A 17,334-nucleotide genomic window follows, 5' to 3' on the forward strand; every position below is an offset into this window, starting at 1 on the left:
AAAAAAAAAACCGGACGTTATACTACGTTTCGCGAATGAAAGTCAAATAAAACAGCAAATCGATTATTATTCCGCTGGCTTACATCGCGTTACAAAAGCAAAAGGGCCATCAACCGCGTATATTAGTCAAAGATGTCCCTGCCTCTATGGAGGACGAAACTATTTTGACAGCTTTATGCCGTCAAAATAGAAAGGACGAACTAAAAGTTACCAAAGACGATTTTATTAAAAATACTCGAGTAATTCGTCGGCGTATGGCTAATCAAGGCCGTAAATGGACAGGCATAGAAATTGATTCCGCGATACGTCAACATCTCGTAGCCACCAAGGAGAAATTTAAGGTTCATAGACTGAGGTCCTTGTCGTTTTGAAGACGATTAAGAATTGGAGCGTTGTAATCACTGTCAAGAATACGGGCACGTCAGGAAGTATTGCACAAATAAAACTCCCACCTGCGCCAATTATGCTGGAGAGCATGAGACAACGGACGGCCTGCCTTGAGAAGAAAAAGCCTTAGTTTAAACTTGTTTGTGTAGCGTGCAAGCATTCGCTGCCGATGTTCCTACAATGTCCTGTTCCTGATGTTAAATCACTGTCTCTTGATGAAGCCTCTGAGTTTTGTTATTTTTCGTTTCTCGGGGTGCGTAGCAACACTTAGGTCGGCGTAGCTCGGTGAAACTCGAAAAGTCGATATCGCGGAAATCGCGTTCTTTTAGCTATTCCATAGTTTCCAACATAGCATAGCTCGAAATAGTTGATATCGTAGTGATCCGTGAGTTTTGTTATTTTTCGTTTCTCTAGGCGCGTAGCAAGACTTAGGTCGGCGTAGCTCGGTGAAACTCCAAAAGTCGATATCGCGGAAATCGCGTTGTTTTAACGTTTTCCGTAGTTTCTAGCATAGCATAGCTCGAAATAGTCGATATCAAGGTGATCCGTGAGTTTTGTTATTTTTCGTTTCTCGAGGCGCGTAGCACTACTAAGGTCGGCGTAGCTCGGTGAAACTCGAAAAGTCGATATCGCGGAAATCGCGTTGTTTTAACGTTTTCCGTAGTTTCTAGCATAGCATAGCTCGAAATAGTTGATATCGTAGTGATCCGTGAGTTTTGTTATTTTTCGTTTCTCGAGGCGCGTAGCACTACTAAGGTCGGCGTAGCTCGGCGAAACTCCAAAAGTCGATATCGCGGAAAACGCGTTGTTTTAACGTTTTCCGTAGTTTCTAGCATAGCATAGCTCAAAATAGTCGATATCAAGGTGATCCGTGAGTTTTGTTATTTTTCGTTTCTCCAGGCGCGTAGCAAGACTAAGGTCGGCGTAGCTCGGTGAAAATCCAAAAGTTGATATCGCGGAAATCGCGTTGTTTTAACGTTTTCCGTAGTTCCCAGCATAGCATAGCTCAAAATAGTCGATATCAAGGTGATCCGTGAGTTTTGTTATTTTTCGTTTCTCGAGGCGCGTAGCACTACTAAGGTCGGCGTAGCTCGGCGAAACTCCAAAAGTCGACATCGCGGAAATCGCGTTGTTTTAACGTTTTCCGTGGTTTCTAGCATAGCGAACCTCAAAAAAGTCGATATCAAGGTGATCCGTGAGTTTTGTTATTTTTCGTTTCTCGAGGCGCGTAGCAACGACTAAGGACGGCGTAGCTTGGTGAAACTCAAAAAGTCGATATCGCGGAAATCGCGTTGTTTTAACGTTTTCCGTAGTTTCAAGCATAGCATAGCTCGAAATAGTCGATATCAAGGTGATCCGTGAGTTTTGTTATTTTTCGTTTCTCGAGGTGCGTAGCATAACTTAGGTCGGCGTAGCTCGGTGAAACTCCAAAAGTCGATATCGCGGAAATCGCGTTGTTTTAACGTTTTCCGTAGTTTCTAGCATAGCATAGCTCAAAATAGTCGATATCAAGGTGATCCGTGAGTTTTGTTATTTTTCGTTTCTCGAGGCGCGTAGCAACGACTTAGGTCGGCGTAGCTCGGTGAAACTCCAAAAGTCGATATCGCGGAAATCGCGTTGTTTTAACGTTTTCCGTAGTTTCTAGCATAGCGAACCTCAAAATAGTCGATATCAAGGTGATCCGTGAGTTTTGTTATTTTTCGTTTCTCGAGGCGCGTAACAACGACTAAGGACGGCGTAGCTTGGTGAAACTCAAAAAGTCGATATCGCGGAAATCGCGTTGTTTTAACGTTTTCCGTAGTTTCAAGCATAGCATAGCTCGAAATAGTCGATATCAAGGTGATCCGTGAGTTTTGTTATTTTTCGTTTCTCGAGGTGCGTAGCATAACTTAGGTCGGCGTAGCTCGGTGAAACTCCAAAAGTCGATATCGCGGAAATCGCGTTGTTTTAACGTTTTCCGTAGTTTCTAGCATAGCATAGCTCAAAATAGTCGATATCAAGGTGATCCGTGAGTTTTGTTATTTTTCGTTTCTTGAGGGGCGTAGCACTACTAAGGTCGGCGTAGCTCGGCGAAACTCCAAAAGTCGATATCGCGGAAATCGCGTTGTTTTAACGTTTTCCGTAGTTTCCAGCATAGCATAGCTCGGAATAGTCGATATCAAGGTGTTCCGTGAGTTTTGTTTTTTTTCGTTTCTCGAGGCGCGTAGCACTATTAAGGTTGGCGTAGCTCGGTGAAACTCCAAAAGTCGACATCGCGGAAATCGCGTTGTTTAACCGTTTTCCGTAGTTTCTAGCATAGCATAGCTCGGAATAGTCGATATCAAGGTGATCCGTGAGTTTTGTTATTTTTCGTTTCTCGAGGCGCGTAGCAAGACTTAGGTCGGCGTAGCTCGGCGAAACTCCGAAGTCGATATCGCGGAAATCGCGCTATTTTAACGTTTTCCGTAGTTTCTAGCAAAGCATAGCTCAAAATAGTCGATATCAAGGTGATCCGTGAGTTTTGTTATTTTTCGTTTCTTGAGGCGCGTAGCACTACTAAGGTCGGCGTAGCTCGGCGAAACTCCAAAAGTCGATATCGCGGAAATCGCGTTGTTTTAACGTTTTCCGTAGTTTCTAGCATAGCATAGCTCAAAATAGTCGATATCAAGGTGATCCGTGAGTTTTGTTATTTTTCGTTTCTTGAGGCGCGTAGCACTACTAAGGTCGGCGTAGCTCGGCGAAACTCCAAAAGTCGATATCGCGGAAATCGCGTTGTTTTAACGTTTTCCGTAGTTTCTAGCATAGCATAGCTCGGAATAGTCGATATCAAGGTGATCCGTGAGTTTTGTTATTTTTCGTTTCTCGAGGCGCGTAGCAAGACTTAGGTCGGCGTAGCTCGGCGAAACTCCGAAGTCGATATCGCGGAAATCGCGCTATTTTAACGTTTTCCGTAGTTTCTAGCAAAGCATAGCTCAAAATAGTCGATATCAAGGTGATCCGTGAGTTTTGTTATTTTTCGTTTCTTGAGGCGCGTAGCACTACTAAGGTCGGCGTAGCTCGGCGAAACTCCAAAAGTCGATATCGCGGAAATCGCGTTGTTTTAACGTTTTCCGTAGTTTCTAGCATAGCATAGCTCAAAAGAGTCGATATCAAGGTGATCCGTGAGTTTTGTTATTTTTCGTTTCTCGAGGCGCGTAGCACTACTTAGGTCAGCGTAGCTCGGTGAAACTCCAAAAGTCGATATCGCGGAAATCGCGTTGTTTTAACGTTTTCCGTAGTTTCTAGCATAGCATAGCTCAAAAGAGTCGATATCAAGGTGATCCGTGAGTTTTGTTATTTTTCGTTTCTCGAGGCGCGTAGCACTACTTAGGTCAGCGTAGCTCGGTGAAACTCCAAAAGTCGATATCGCGGAAATCGCGTTGTTTTAACGTTTTCCGTAGTTTCTAGCATAGCATAGCTCAAAAGAGTCGATATCAAGGTGATCCGTGAGTTTTGTTATTTTTCGTTTCTCGAGGCGCGTAGCACTACTTAGGTCAGCGTAGCTCGGTGAAACTCCAAAAGTCGATATCGCGGAAATCGCGTTGTTTTAACGTTTTCCGTAGTTTCCAGGATAGCATAGCTCAAAAGAGTCGATATCAAGGTGATCCGTGAGTTTTGTTATTTTTCGTTTCTCGAGGCGCGTAGCACTACTTAGGTCAGCGTAGCTCGGTGAAACTCCAAAAGTCGATATCGCGGAAATCGCGTTGTTTTAACGTTTTCCGTAGTTTCTAGCATAGCATAGCTCAAAAGAGTCGATATCAAGGTGATCCGTGAGTTTTATTATTTTTCGTTTCTCGAGGCGCGTAGCACTACTAAGCTCGGCGTAGCTCGGCGAAACTCCAAAAGTCGATATCGCGGAAATCGCGTTGTTTTAACGTTTTCCGTAGTTTCTAGCAAAGCATAGCTCAAAATAGTCGATATCAAGGTGATCCGTGAGTTTTGTTATTTTTCGTTTCTTGAGGCGCGTAGCACTACTAAGGTCGGCGTAGCTCGGCGAAACTCCAAAAGTCGATATCGCGGAAATCGCGTTGTTTTAACGTTTTCCGTAGTTTCTAGCATAGCATAGCTCAAAAGAGTCGATATCAAGGTGATCCGAGAGTTTTGTTATTTTTCGTTTCTCGAGGCGCGTAGCACTACTTAGGTCAGCGTAGCTCGGTGAAACTCCAAAAGTCGATATCGCGGAAATCGCGTTGTTTTAACGTTTTCCGTAGTTTCCAGCATAGCATAGCTCGGAATAGTCGATATCAAGGTGATCCGTGAGTTTTGTTATTTTTCGTTTCTTGAGGCGCGTAGCACTACTAAGGTCGGCGTAGCTCGGCGAAACTCCAAAAGTCGATATCGCGGAAATCGCGTTGTTTTAACGTTTTCCGTAGTTTCTAGCATAGCATAGCTCAAAAGAGTCGATATCAAGGTGATCCGTGAGTTTTGTTATTTTTCGTTTCTCGAGGCGCGTAGCACTACTTAGGTCAGCGTAGCTCGGTGAAACTCCAAAAGTCGATATCGCGGAAATCGCGTTGTTTTAACGTTTTCCGTAGTTTCTAGCATAGCATAGCTCAAAAGAGTCGATATCAAGGTGATCCGTGAGTTTTGTTATTTTTCGTTTCTCGAGGCGCGTAGCACTACTTAGGTCAGCGTAGCTCGGTGAAACTCCAAAAGTCGATATCGCGGAAATCGCGTTGTTTTAACGTTTTCCGTAGTTTCTAGCATAGCATAGCTCAAAAGAGTCGATATCAAGGTGATCCGTGAGTTTTGTTATTTTTCGTTTCTCGAGGCGCGTAGCACTACTTAGGTCAGCGTAGCTCGGTGAAACTCCAAAAGTCGATATCGCGGAAATCGCGTTGTTTTAACGTTTTCCGTAGTTTCCAGGATAGCATAGCTCAAAAGAGTCGATATCAAGGTGATCCGTGAGTTTTGTTATTTTTCGTTTCTCGAGGCGCGTAGCACTACTTAGGTCAGCGTAGCTCGGTGAAACTCCAAAAGTCGATATCGCGGAAATCGCGTTGTTTTAACGTTTTCCGTAGTTTCCAGGATAGCATAGCTCAAAAGAGTCGATATCAAGGTGATCCGTGAGTTTTGTTATTTTTCGTTTCTCGAGGCGCGTAGCACTACTTAGGTCAGCGTAGCTCGGTGAAACTCCAAAAGTCGATATCGCGGAAATCGCGTTGTTTTAACGTTTTCCGTAGTTTCTAGCATAGCATAGCTCAAAAGAGTCGATATCAAGGTGATCCGTGAGTTTTGTTATTTTTCGTTTCTCGAGGCGCGTAGCACTACTTAGGTCAGCGTAGCTCGGTGAAACTCCAAAAGTCGATATCGCGGAAATCGCGTTGTTTTAACGTTTTCCGTAGTTTCTAGCATAGCATAGCTCAAAAGAGTCGATATCAAGGTGATCCGTGAGTTTTGTTATTTTTCGTTTCTCGAGGCGCGTAGCACTACTTAGGTCAGCGTAGCTCGGTGAAACTCCAAAAGTCGATATCGCGGAAATCGCGTTGTTTTAACGTTTTCCGTAGTTTCCAGGATAGCATAGCTCAAAAGAGTCGATATCAAGGTGATCCGTGAGTTTTGTTATTTTTCGTTTCTCGAGGCGCGTAGCACTACTTAGGTCAGCGTAGCTCGGTGAAACTCCAAAAGTCGATATCGCGGAAATCGCGTTGTTTTAACGTTTTCCGTAGTTTCCAGGATAGCATAGCTCAAAAGAGTCGATATCAAGGTGATCCGTGAGTTTTGTTATTTTTCGTTTCTCGAGGCGCGTAGCACTACTTAGGTCAGCGTAGCTCGGTGAAACTCCAAAAGTCGATATCGCGGAAATCGCGTTGTTTTAACGTTTTCCGTAGTTTCTAGCATAGCATAGCTCAAAAGAGTCGATATCAAGGTGATCCGTGAGTTTTGTTATTTTTCGTTTCTCGAGGCGCGTAGCACTATTTAGGTCAGCGTAGCTCGGTGAAACTCCAAAAGTCGATATCGCGGAAATCGCGTTGTTTTAACGTTTTCCGTAGTTTCTAGCATAGCATAGCTCAAAAGAGTCGATATCAAGGTGATCCGTGAGTTTTATTATTTTTCGTTTCTCGAGGCGCGTAGCACTACTAAGCTCGGCGTAGCTCGGCGAAACTCCAAAAGTCGATATCGCGGAAATCGCGTTGTTTTAACGTTTTCCGTAGTTTCTAGCATAGCATAGCTCAAAAGAGTCGATATCAAGGTGATCCGTGAGTTTTATTATTTTTCGTTTCTCGAGGCGCGTAGCACTACTAAGCTCGGCGTAGCTCGGCGAAACTCCAAAAGTCGATATCGCGGAAATCGCGTTGTTTTAACGTTTTCCGTAGTTTCTAGCATAGCATAGCTCAAAATAGTCGATATCAAGGTGATCCGTGAGTTTTGTTATTTTTCGTTTCTTGAGGGGCGTAGCACTACTACGGTCGGCGTAGCTCGGCGAAACTCCAAAAGTCGATATCGCGGAAATCGCGTTGTTTTAACGTTTTCCGTAGTTTCCAGCATAGCATAGCTCGGAATAGTCGATATCAAGGTGTTCCGTGAGTTTTGTTTTTTTTCGTTTCTCGAGGCGCGTAGCACTATTAAGGTTGGCGTAGCTCGGTGAAACTCCAAAAGTCGACATCGCGGAAATCGCGTTGTTTAACCGTTTTCCGTAGTTTCTAGCATAGCATAGCTCGGAATAGTCGATATCAAGGTGATCCGTGAGTTTTGTTATTTTTCGTTTCTCGAGGCGCGTAGCAAGACTTAGGTCGGCGTAGCTCGGCGAAACTCCGAAGTCGATATCGCGGAAATCGCGTTATTTTAACGTTTTCCGTAGTTTCTAGCAAAGCATAGCTCAAAATAGTCGATATCAAGGTGATCCGTGAGTTTTGTTATTTTTCGTTTCTTGAGGCGCGTAGCACTACTAAGGTCGGCGTAGCTCGGCGAAACTCCAAAAGTCGATATCGCGGAAATCGCGTTGTTTTAACGTTTTCCGTAGTTTCTAGCATAGCATAGCTCAAAAGAGTCGATATCAAGGTGATCCGAGAGTTTTGTTATTTTTCGTTTCTCGAGGCGCGTAGCACTACTTAGGTCGGCGTAGCTCGGCGAAACTCCAGAAGTCGACATCGCAGAAATCGCGTTGTTTTAACGTTTTCCGTGGTTTCTAGCATAGCGAACCTCAAAATAGTCGATATCAAGGTGATCCGTGAGTTTTGTTATTTTTCGTTTCTCGAGGCGCGTAGCACTACTAAGGTCGGCGTAGCTCGGCGAAACTCCAAAAGTCGACATCGCGGAAATCGCGTTGTTTTAACGTTTTCCGTGGTTTCTAGCATAGCGAACCTCAAAAAAGTCGATATCAAGGTGATCCGTGAGTTTTGTTATTTTTCGTTTCTCGAGGCGCGTAGCAACGACTAAGGACGGCGTAGCTTGGTGAAACTCAAAAAGTCGATATCGCGGAAATTGCGTTGTTTTAACGTTTTCCGTAGTTTCAAGCATAGCATAGCTCGAAATAGTCGATATCAAGGTGATCCGTGAGTTTTGTTATTTTTCGTTTCTCGAGGTGCGTAGCATAACTTAGGTCGGCGTAGCTCGGTGAAACTCCAAAAGTCGATATCGCGAAAATCGCGTTGTTTTAACGTTTTCCGTAGTTTCTAGCATAGCATAGCTCAAAATAGTCGATATCAAGGTGATCCGTGAGTTTTGTTATTTTTCGTTTCTCGAGGCGCGTAGCAACGACTTAGGTCGGCGTAGCTCGGCGAAACTCCGAAGTCGATATCGCGGAAATCGCGTTATTTTAACGTTTTCCGTAGTTTCTAGCAAAGCATAGCTCAAAATAGTCGATATCAAGGTGATCCGTGAGTTTTGTTATTTTTCGTTTCTCGAGGCGCGTAGCAACGACTAAGGACGGCGTAGCTTGGTGAAACTCAAAAAGTCGATATCGCGGAAATCGCGTTGTTTTAACTTTTTCCGTAGTTTCAAGCATAGCATAGCTCGAAATAGTCGATATCAAGGTGATCCGTGAGTTTTGTTATTTTTCGTTTCTCGAGGTGCGTAGCATAACTTAGGTCGGCGTAGCTCGGTGAAACTCCAAAAGTCGATATCGCGGAAATCGCGTTGTTTTAACGTTTTCCGTAGTTTCTAGCATAGCATAGCTCAAAATAGTCGATATCAAGGTGATCCGTGAGTTTTGTTATTTTTCGTTTCTTGAGGGGCGTAGCACTACTAAGGTCGGCGTAGCTCGGCGAAACTCCAAAAGTCGATATCGCGGAAATCGCGTTGTTTTAACGTTTTCCGTAGTTTCCAGCATAGCATAGCTCGGAATAGTCGATATCAAGGTGTTCCGTGAGTTTTGTTTTTTTTCGTTTCTCGAGGCGCGTAGCACTATTAAGGTTGGCGTAGCTCGGTGAAACTCCAAAAGTCGACATCGCGGAAATCGCGTTGTTTAACCGTTTTCCGTAGTTTCTAGCATAGCATAGCTCGGAATAGTCGATATCAAGGTGATCCGTGAGTTTTGTTATTTTTCGTTTCTCGAGGCGCGTAGCAAGACTTAGGTCGGCGTAGCTCGGCGAAATTCCGAAGTCGATATCGCGGAAATCGCGTTATTTTAACGTTTTCCGTAGTTTCTAGCATAGCATAGCTCAAAAGAGTCGATATCAAGGTGATCCGTGAGTTTTGTTATTTTTCGTTTCTCGAGGCGCGTAGCAAGACTTAGGTCGGCGTAGCTCGGCGAAACTCCAGAAGTCGACATCGCAGAAATCGCGTTGTTTTAACGTTTTCCGTGGTTTCTAGCATAGCGAACCTCAAAATAGTCGATATCAAGGTGATCCGTGAGTTTTGTTATTTTTCGTTTCTCGAGGCGCGTAGCACTACTAAGGTCGGCGTAGCTCGGTGAAACTCGAAAAGTCGATATCGCGGAAATCGCGTTGTTTTAACGTTTTCCGTAGTTTCTAGCATAGCATAGCTCGAAATAGTTGATATCGTAGTGATCCGTGAGTTTTGTTATTTTTCGTTTCTCGAGGCGCGTAGCACTACTAAGGTCGGCGTAGCTCGGCGAAACTCCAAAAGTCGATATCGCGGAAATCGCGTTGTTTTAACCTTTTCCGTAGTTTCTAGCATAGCATAGCTCAAAATAGTCGATATCAAGGTGATCCGTGAGTTTTGTTATTTTTCGTTTCTCGAGGCGCGTAGCAACGACTAAGGACGGCGTAGCTTGGTGAAACTCAAAAAGTCGATATCGCGGAAATCGCGTTGTTTTAACTTTTTCCGTAGTTTCAAGCATAGCATAGCTCGAAATAGTCGATATCAAGGTGATCCGTGAGTTTTGTTATTTTTCGTTTCTCGAGGTGCGTAGCATAACTTAGGTCGGCGTAGCTCGGTGAAACTCCAAAAGTCGATATCGCGGAAATCGCGTTGTTTTAACGTTTTCCGTAGTTTCTAGCATAGCATAGCTCAAAATAGTCGATATCAAGGTGATCCGTGAGTTTTGTTATTTTTCGTTTCTTGAGGGGCGTAGCACTACTAAGGTCGGCGTAGCTCGGCGAAACTCCAAAAGTCGATATCGCGGAAATCGCGTTGTTTTAACGTTTTCCGTAGTTTCCAGCATAGCATAGCTCGGAATAGTCGATATCAAGGTGTTCCGTGAGTTTTGTTTTTTTTCGTTTCTCGAGGCGCGTAGCACTATTAAGGTTGGCGTAGCTCGGTGAAACTCCAAAAGTCGACATCGCGGAAATCGCGTTGTTTAACCGTTTTCCGTAGTTTCTAGCATAGCATAGCTCGGAATAGTCGATATCAAGGTGATCCGTGAGTTTTGTTATTTTTCGTTTCTCGAGGCGCGTAGCAAGACTTAGGTCGGCGTAGCTCGGCGAAATTCCGAAGTCGATATCGCGGAAATCGCGTTATTTTAACGTTTTCCGTAGTTTCTAGCATAGCATAGCTCAAAAGAGTCGATATCAAGGTGATCCGTGAGTTTTGTTATTTTTCGTTTCTCGAGGCGCGTAGCAAGACTTAGGTCGGCGTAGCTCGGCGAAACTCCAGAAGTCGACATCGCAGAAATCGCGTTGTTTTAACGTTTTCCGTGGTTTCTAGCATAGCGAACCTCAAAATAGTCGATATCAAGGTGATCCGTGAGTTTTGTTATTTTTCGTTTCTCGAGGCGCGTAGCACTACTAAGGTCGGCGTAGCTCGGTGAAACTCGAAAAGTCGATATCGCGGAAATCGCGTTGTTTTAACGTTTTCCGTAGTTTCTAGCATAGCATAGCTCGAAATAGTTGATATCGTAGTGATCCGTGAGTTTTGTTATTTTTCGTTTCTCGAGGCGCGTAGCACTACTAAGGTCGGCGTAGCTCGGCGAAACTCCAAAAGTCGATATCGCGGAAATCGCGTTGTTTTAACCTTTTCCGTAGTTTCTAGCATAGCATAGCTCAAAATAGTCGATATCAAGGTGATCCGTGAGTTTTGTTATTTTTCGTTTCTCTAGGCGCGATGCAAGACTTAGGTCGGCGTAGCTCGCTGAAACTCCAAAAGTCGATATCGCGGAAATCGCGTTGTTTTAACGTTTTCCGTGGTTTCTAGCATAGCGAACCTCAAAATAGTCGATATCAAGGTGATCCGTGAGTTTTGTTATTTTTCGTTTCTCGAGGCGCGTAGCAAGACTTAGGTCTGCGTAGCTCGGCGAAACTCCAGAAGTCGATATCGCGGAAATCGCGTTGTTTTAACGTTTTCCGTAGTTTCTAGCATAGCATAGCTCAAAATAGTCGATATCAAGGTGATCCGTGAGTTTTGTTATTTTTCGTTTCTCCAGGCGCGTAGCAAGACTAAGGTCGGCGTAGCTCGGTGAAACTCCAAAAGTCGATATCGCGGAAATCGCGTTGTTTCTACGTTTTCCGTAGTTTCTAGCATAGCATAGCTCAAAATAGTCGATATCAAGGTGATCCGTGAGTTTTGTTATTTTTCGTTTCTCGAGGCGCGTAGAACTACTACGGTCGGCGTAGCTCGGTGAAACTCCAAAAGTCGATATCGCAAAAATCGCGTTGTTGTAACGTTTTCCGTAGTTCCCAGCATAGCATAGCTCAAAATAGTCGATATCAAGGTGTTAAGCACCGAGCTGAAGAACTGCACTGATAAATTAAAACAACACTGTTTGGTCTGCGAGAGAGTCATATATTGAAAATGCTTCAAAATACATATGTCAACTCATGTAACGAAACCATAGCGCGATCTAATTCGACGTCAATGCCATCTATCGCGCTATGGTTTAACAAATTACTATAAAAGTACATTTTGCTCTTGAACATACCGCCCACCAAGGACATTATTGACGGAATGTCCTTCTTAAAGTACTTAACTTATGGGATACAGGTACTTTGAACTTAAAATACATGAACTTAACATGTAGACCTTAAATATTAATAATATAACTAAATACAATTAACGCTAAATAAAAAACCCTTTTTGGTCTAAACATGCATAAAAATATTGTAAATAAAATGGACTAAATATGTTACATTTAACCGTAACTGGTAAAACGCATAACTTTGACGTTGGTCTTTTGAATTTAGTCCGTACTGAGACTACACGTGTGACATTATCATCACCTGGGTGCTTTTGTACAACACGACCTAATAGCCAGCGACTTGGCGGTAAGTCGTCTTCTTTAATTAATACGATGTCTCCTATATTGGGCTCCGGAACTTGAGAAGACCATTTGTATCTATTCATAAGGTTTGATAAATAGTCTTGTGACCAGCGTTTCCAGAATGACTGTAACATCCTTTGAACGAATTGCCACCTAGTCAAGTAACTTACATTTGAACTATTATAATTTTTGTCAGGTACATTCACTATAGATTCTCCGATAAGGAAATGTCCTGGGGTTAAAGGCAAGGGCTCACCAGGATCTAACTTTCTAAGCGATGAATAGTTTTTGAATATAATGTGTTCTGGACCGACAGTTGTGTGTACTTTTATCGTTTGTTCTAAGTCTATATTTAAATCTTTTGGCCTTTTGTACTCAACAATATTATTTTTTAGAAATGAAGAAAACCATAATTTATTATTAACTAATAAACTAGGAAGCATTCCCCTAGAAGCGCAGTCTGCAGGGTTTTCTTTGGTTGAGACGTGAAACCATTGAGATGAACTCATTGTGTCCAATATTTCAGAGGTCCGATTCGCTACAAAGGTTTTCCACCTGCTAGGATGGCTGTTAAGCCATGCTAGTACCACTGTAGAATCGGTCCATGCTGTAATCTTCACTTTTGAAATATTGAGTACTTGTGCGGTTTCTATCAAAAGCTTTGATAGCAGTACTGCACCACATAACTCTAAGCGTGGAATGCTTATTTGCTTAATGGGGGCTACTCGAGTTTTTGCAACCAACAACGCAACTTGAATTTTACCTGTAGAATCGATAATTCTCAAGTAAACTACGGCTGAATACGCAGCTTTGGAGGCGTCACTAAACCCGTGCAGTTCCCGATCGTCAGTTGAACTTGTACCAAGCCACCGAGGTATCCGTATTTTATTTTTTTCAGAAGCATTAAACACAACACGTACCTTCGTCGTGGTCTTATCTTCTCTAATAACCGCGTGATGTGGTAAGTAAACCGCTTCATTCATTTTATTATCGCTTTTTACAGCTCTTAAATGTCCTAATTGTAAATACTCATTAATTACTTCTGTATACCTTTGTTTTAAATTTATGTTCTTATTTAATCTTTTTTCTAACGATTTGAATCTTATTTTAGCTATTTCACGAGAACCTCCGGCCTTACATGCAGGATTATCATCGCGGAACGGTAAGTGTACTATATATCTTCCTGTATCATCTCGCTTAGTAGTTTTACTATATGATTCTTCGCATTTTTGCTCTTCTGGACTTAAGATTTTCTTTGTACTAGATTGCTCTTCTATCTCCCAAAACTTTTTCAGGAGTTGATCTTCGTTGAACTGTGCATAATGTACGTTTATATTTTTAATGTGCTGTCTTGACCTATCAATATCCGAACTGACAACACCGGAAAGGACCCACCCTAAAGTGGTGTTCTGTGCTATAAGAGTACCAGACGGACTCTTAATTATGCCTTCCTTGACGATGTAACCATAAACATCTGCACCCAATAATATGTCTATTTTATTGGGTGTGTTGAACTTAGGATCTGCCAAACACAGACCGTTGATGTCAATCCAATCAAATGAACTTGGTTGAATACATCGCTCAGGTAAGTATGATGTGATCTTACTCAAGACGTACGCATTTATCTTAAGTTGAAAATCAACATGGACTGTTGATTTGATGGTAAACTGTACCATGTGCTTCGCAATGATTGATTGATTATTGCCTAAACCTGAAACAAGCCCGTGAACTGGAATTTTCTTAAGACTAAGAAATTGGACAGTAGCTTCTGTTATAAAACAAGCTTGTGAGCCTTGATCAAGAAGGGGTCGAACAGTCTGGAATTCATCAGTCTTTGACTTGGCTTTTATTAACGCAGTAGCTAATAACACCTGTCTGGGCTTGGGAACCTTACCTGTAGACAAGCACGTCATAATAGGATTATCACTAGTCGAAGAACTAGTGCTATCCACCATAGGCGTTGCTATTGCATTTTGGCCTTTATTCTCTGGCTCTCCGTAAGGGTGCAGCAAGGAATGATGGCGCTTTTTGCAAACTCTACAGGAGGTCTGCTTTTTACAGTCGTACACTGTATGATTGCTGCCTAAACAATTGAAGCATATTTTATTCTTTGCTACAAACTCGCGCCTGCTTACTATGGACTGTTTAGCAAATTGTTTACAGAAACAGAGCTTGTGAGGTTCCGAGCAGTATTCGCAACGTACAATATAGGATGACTTTGTGGCTATCATCACTTTAGAGCTATGAGCGTGTGAACTGTTACTGACCTGGTATCCGACAGCTTTCCTGGGCTCGATACATTCTAGCGCCCGAAAGCGACTTTCCATAAACGTTTGAAACTGCTGAAAGGTTGGCAATTCGTTGCTGGAAATGTTAGAAACGCTTAACTCCCACTGCTTCCTGGTCTCATTATCTAATTTGAACGTTACGATATGGATGATGATAACGTCCCATGTACTCACATCGATACTAAGATTTGTTAGAGCACTTAAACAGTCGCTTGTGGTATCTAACAATTCCTTTAACGCGCTAGCTGATTCGACATTTATTCGTTTTTGGCCAAACAATCTTTTCAGAATACAATTAGTTAGGTACTTCTTATTAGCATAACGCCTCTCTAATTGTGACCAACATTCGCTATAATTAGCAGCTGAAATTGGTGTGTGCCTGACCAACTGTTCAGCTTCACCTGTAAGGTGGCTCTTCAGATAGTGCAGTTTTTGAACATTGTCTAATGAAGAATTTTCGTGAACTAAAGATATAAACAAATCGTGAAAGGTTGTCCATTCACTGTATTTGCCTGAAAAGGTTGGGATTGCAATTTTCGGTAACTTTACGAACGAATTGGATGATTTTGAATTACCACTATTATTGTTAGGACCGCCCTTTGGAATTTGCGACTCACTAACAACATTGAGCTTGTTAAGAATAGACTTCATTAAACATTTACATGTAATGTAAGTATCTTCGATTGAATCATAAATATCCACAACCTTTTGACCTATTATATCCTCTAATTTATAATGACCGTAAATTTGAGTTTTAGTATTTTTAAATGAATCCCAATCATTTTCAAGTAATTCAAGTCTTGCTTGAATATATTCTAAAGTAAGTCTATCTTTCGGACACTTTTTAACATTAGTTAAAGCTTTTTGAATAACATTTTGAAGGTCTTTTAATATATTAATTTTGCCTTCCATGTTCTTGATATTAAATAATTTATGAAATGTTTTACAATTAATGAATTCGAATGAAGTCTCAAAGAATCCGAAAAATTTTACAAGTGTTTGAAATACAAATTCACTCTTTCAGAAATCGGGCATAGGTCTTAGAATTATTCTAAGTCCTATCTATATACACAGTCTTAAAACTAAGTTGAAATATCTATATATAATTACAAAATTTTAAAGTTAAAATGTTCCTTGAAATAAAGTTCAAATTGGCTTGACTTCTTATTTGTCACTGCTACTTCTTTTTTTCTACTCGATAAATTGTACTCACTGTTGCACTTCAGACACACAAACCCGTAGACTGATTGAACTGGTCGATGCTAGTGGCGCCCTCTATGGCGTCACTTTGAACTGGAACTCCCCGCAATCACTGGCTCCGTCCACCTTGCTGCACGAAGCTGTTTCTTCTTCAACTCGGAGGCTGATCTTGATCGCGGTGGCGCCCTCTGTGGCCATCCGTTGAACTATAATCCCAGTACTTTGCCGCAGCGATCCACTGCGAGTACTTGGGATGCGGACCAAAGCTGGCACCGCTGCACTCCAAAAAAGTCTAGACTTAACCGGGTCTGACATCCGGCTCGCTTGGACCAAATGTTAAGCACCGAGCTGAAGAACTGCACTGATAAATTAAAACAACACTGTTTGGTCTGCGAGAGAGTCATATATTGAAAATGCTTCAAAATACATATGTCAACTCATGTAACGAAACCATAGCGCGATCTTATTCGACGTCAATGCCATCTATCGCGCTATGGTTTAACAAATTACTATAAAAGTACATTTTGCTCTTGAACACAAGGTGATCCGTGAGTTTTGTTATTTTTCGTTTCTCGAGGTGCGTAGCATAACTTAGGTCGGCGTAGCTCGGTGAAACTCCAAAAGTCGATATCGCGGAAATCGCGTTGTTTTAACGTTTTCCGTAGTTTCTAGCATAGCATAGCTCAAAATAGTCGATATCAAGGTGATCCGTGAGTTTTGTTATTTTTCGTTTCTTGAGGGGCGTAGCACTACTAAGGTCGGCGTAGCTCGGCGAAACTCCAAAAGTCGATATCGCGGAAATCGCGTTGTTTTAACGTTTTCCGTAGTTTCCAGCATAGCATAGCTCGGAATAGTCGATATCAAGGTGTTCCGTGAGTTTTGTTTTTTTTCGTTTCTCGAGGCGCGTAGCACTATTAAGGTTGGCGTAGCTCGGTGAAACTCCAAAAGTCGACATCGCGGAAATCGCGTTGTTTAACCGTTTTCCGTAGTTTCTAGCATAGCATAGCTCGGAATAGTCGATATCAAGGTGATCCGTGAGTTTTGTTATTTTTCGTTTCTCGAGGCGCGTAGCAAGACTTAGGTCGGCGTAGCTCGGCGAAACTCCGAAGTCGATATCGCGGAAATCGCGTTATTTTAACGATTTCCGTAGTTTCTAGCAAAGCATAGCTCAAAATAGTCGATATCAAGGTGATCCGTGAGTTTTGTTATTTTTCGTTTCTTGAGGCGCGTAGCACTACTAAGGTCGGCGTAGCTCGGCGAAACTCCAAAAGTCGATATCGCGGAAATCGCGTTGTTTTAACGTTTTCCGTAGTTTCTAGCATAGCATAGCTCAAAAGAGTCGATATCAAGGTGATCCGTGAGTTTTGTTATTTTTCGTTTCTCGAGGCGCGTAGCACTACTTAGGTCAGCGTAGCTCGGTGAAACTCCAAAAGTCGATATCGCGGAAATCGCGTTGTTTTAACGTTTTCCGTAGTTTCTAGCATAGCATAGCTCAAAAGAGTCGATATCAAGGTGATCCGTGAGTTTTGTTATTTTTCGTTTCTCGAGGCGCGTAGCACTACTTAGGTCAGCGTAGCTCGGTGAAACTCCAAAAGTCGATATCGCGGAAATCGCGTTGTTTTAACCTTTTCCGTAGTTTCTAGCATAGCATAGCTCAAAATAGTCGATATCAAGGTGATCCGTGAGTTTTGTTATTTTTCGTTTCTCTAGGCGCGATGCAAGACTTAGGTCGGCGTAGCTCGCTGAAACTCCAAAAGTCGATATCGCGGAAATCGCGTTGTTTTAACGTTTTCCGTGGTTTCTAGCATAGCGAACCTCAAAATAGTCGATATCAAGGTGATC

The sequence above is a fragment of the Trichoplusia ni genome, chromosome 11, assembly GCF_003590095.1.
Source record: "Trichoplusia ni isolate ovarian cell line Hi5 chromosome 11, tn1, whole genome shotgun sequence".
Lineage (NCBI taxonomy): Eukaryota > Metazoa > Arthropoda > Insecta > Lepidoptera > Noctuidae > Trichoplusia > Trichoplusia ni.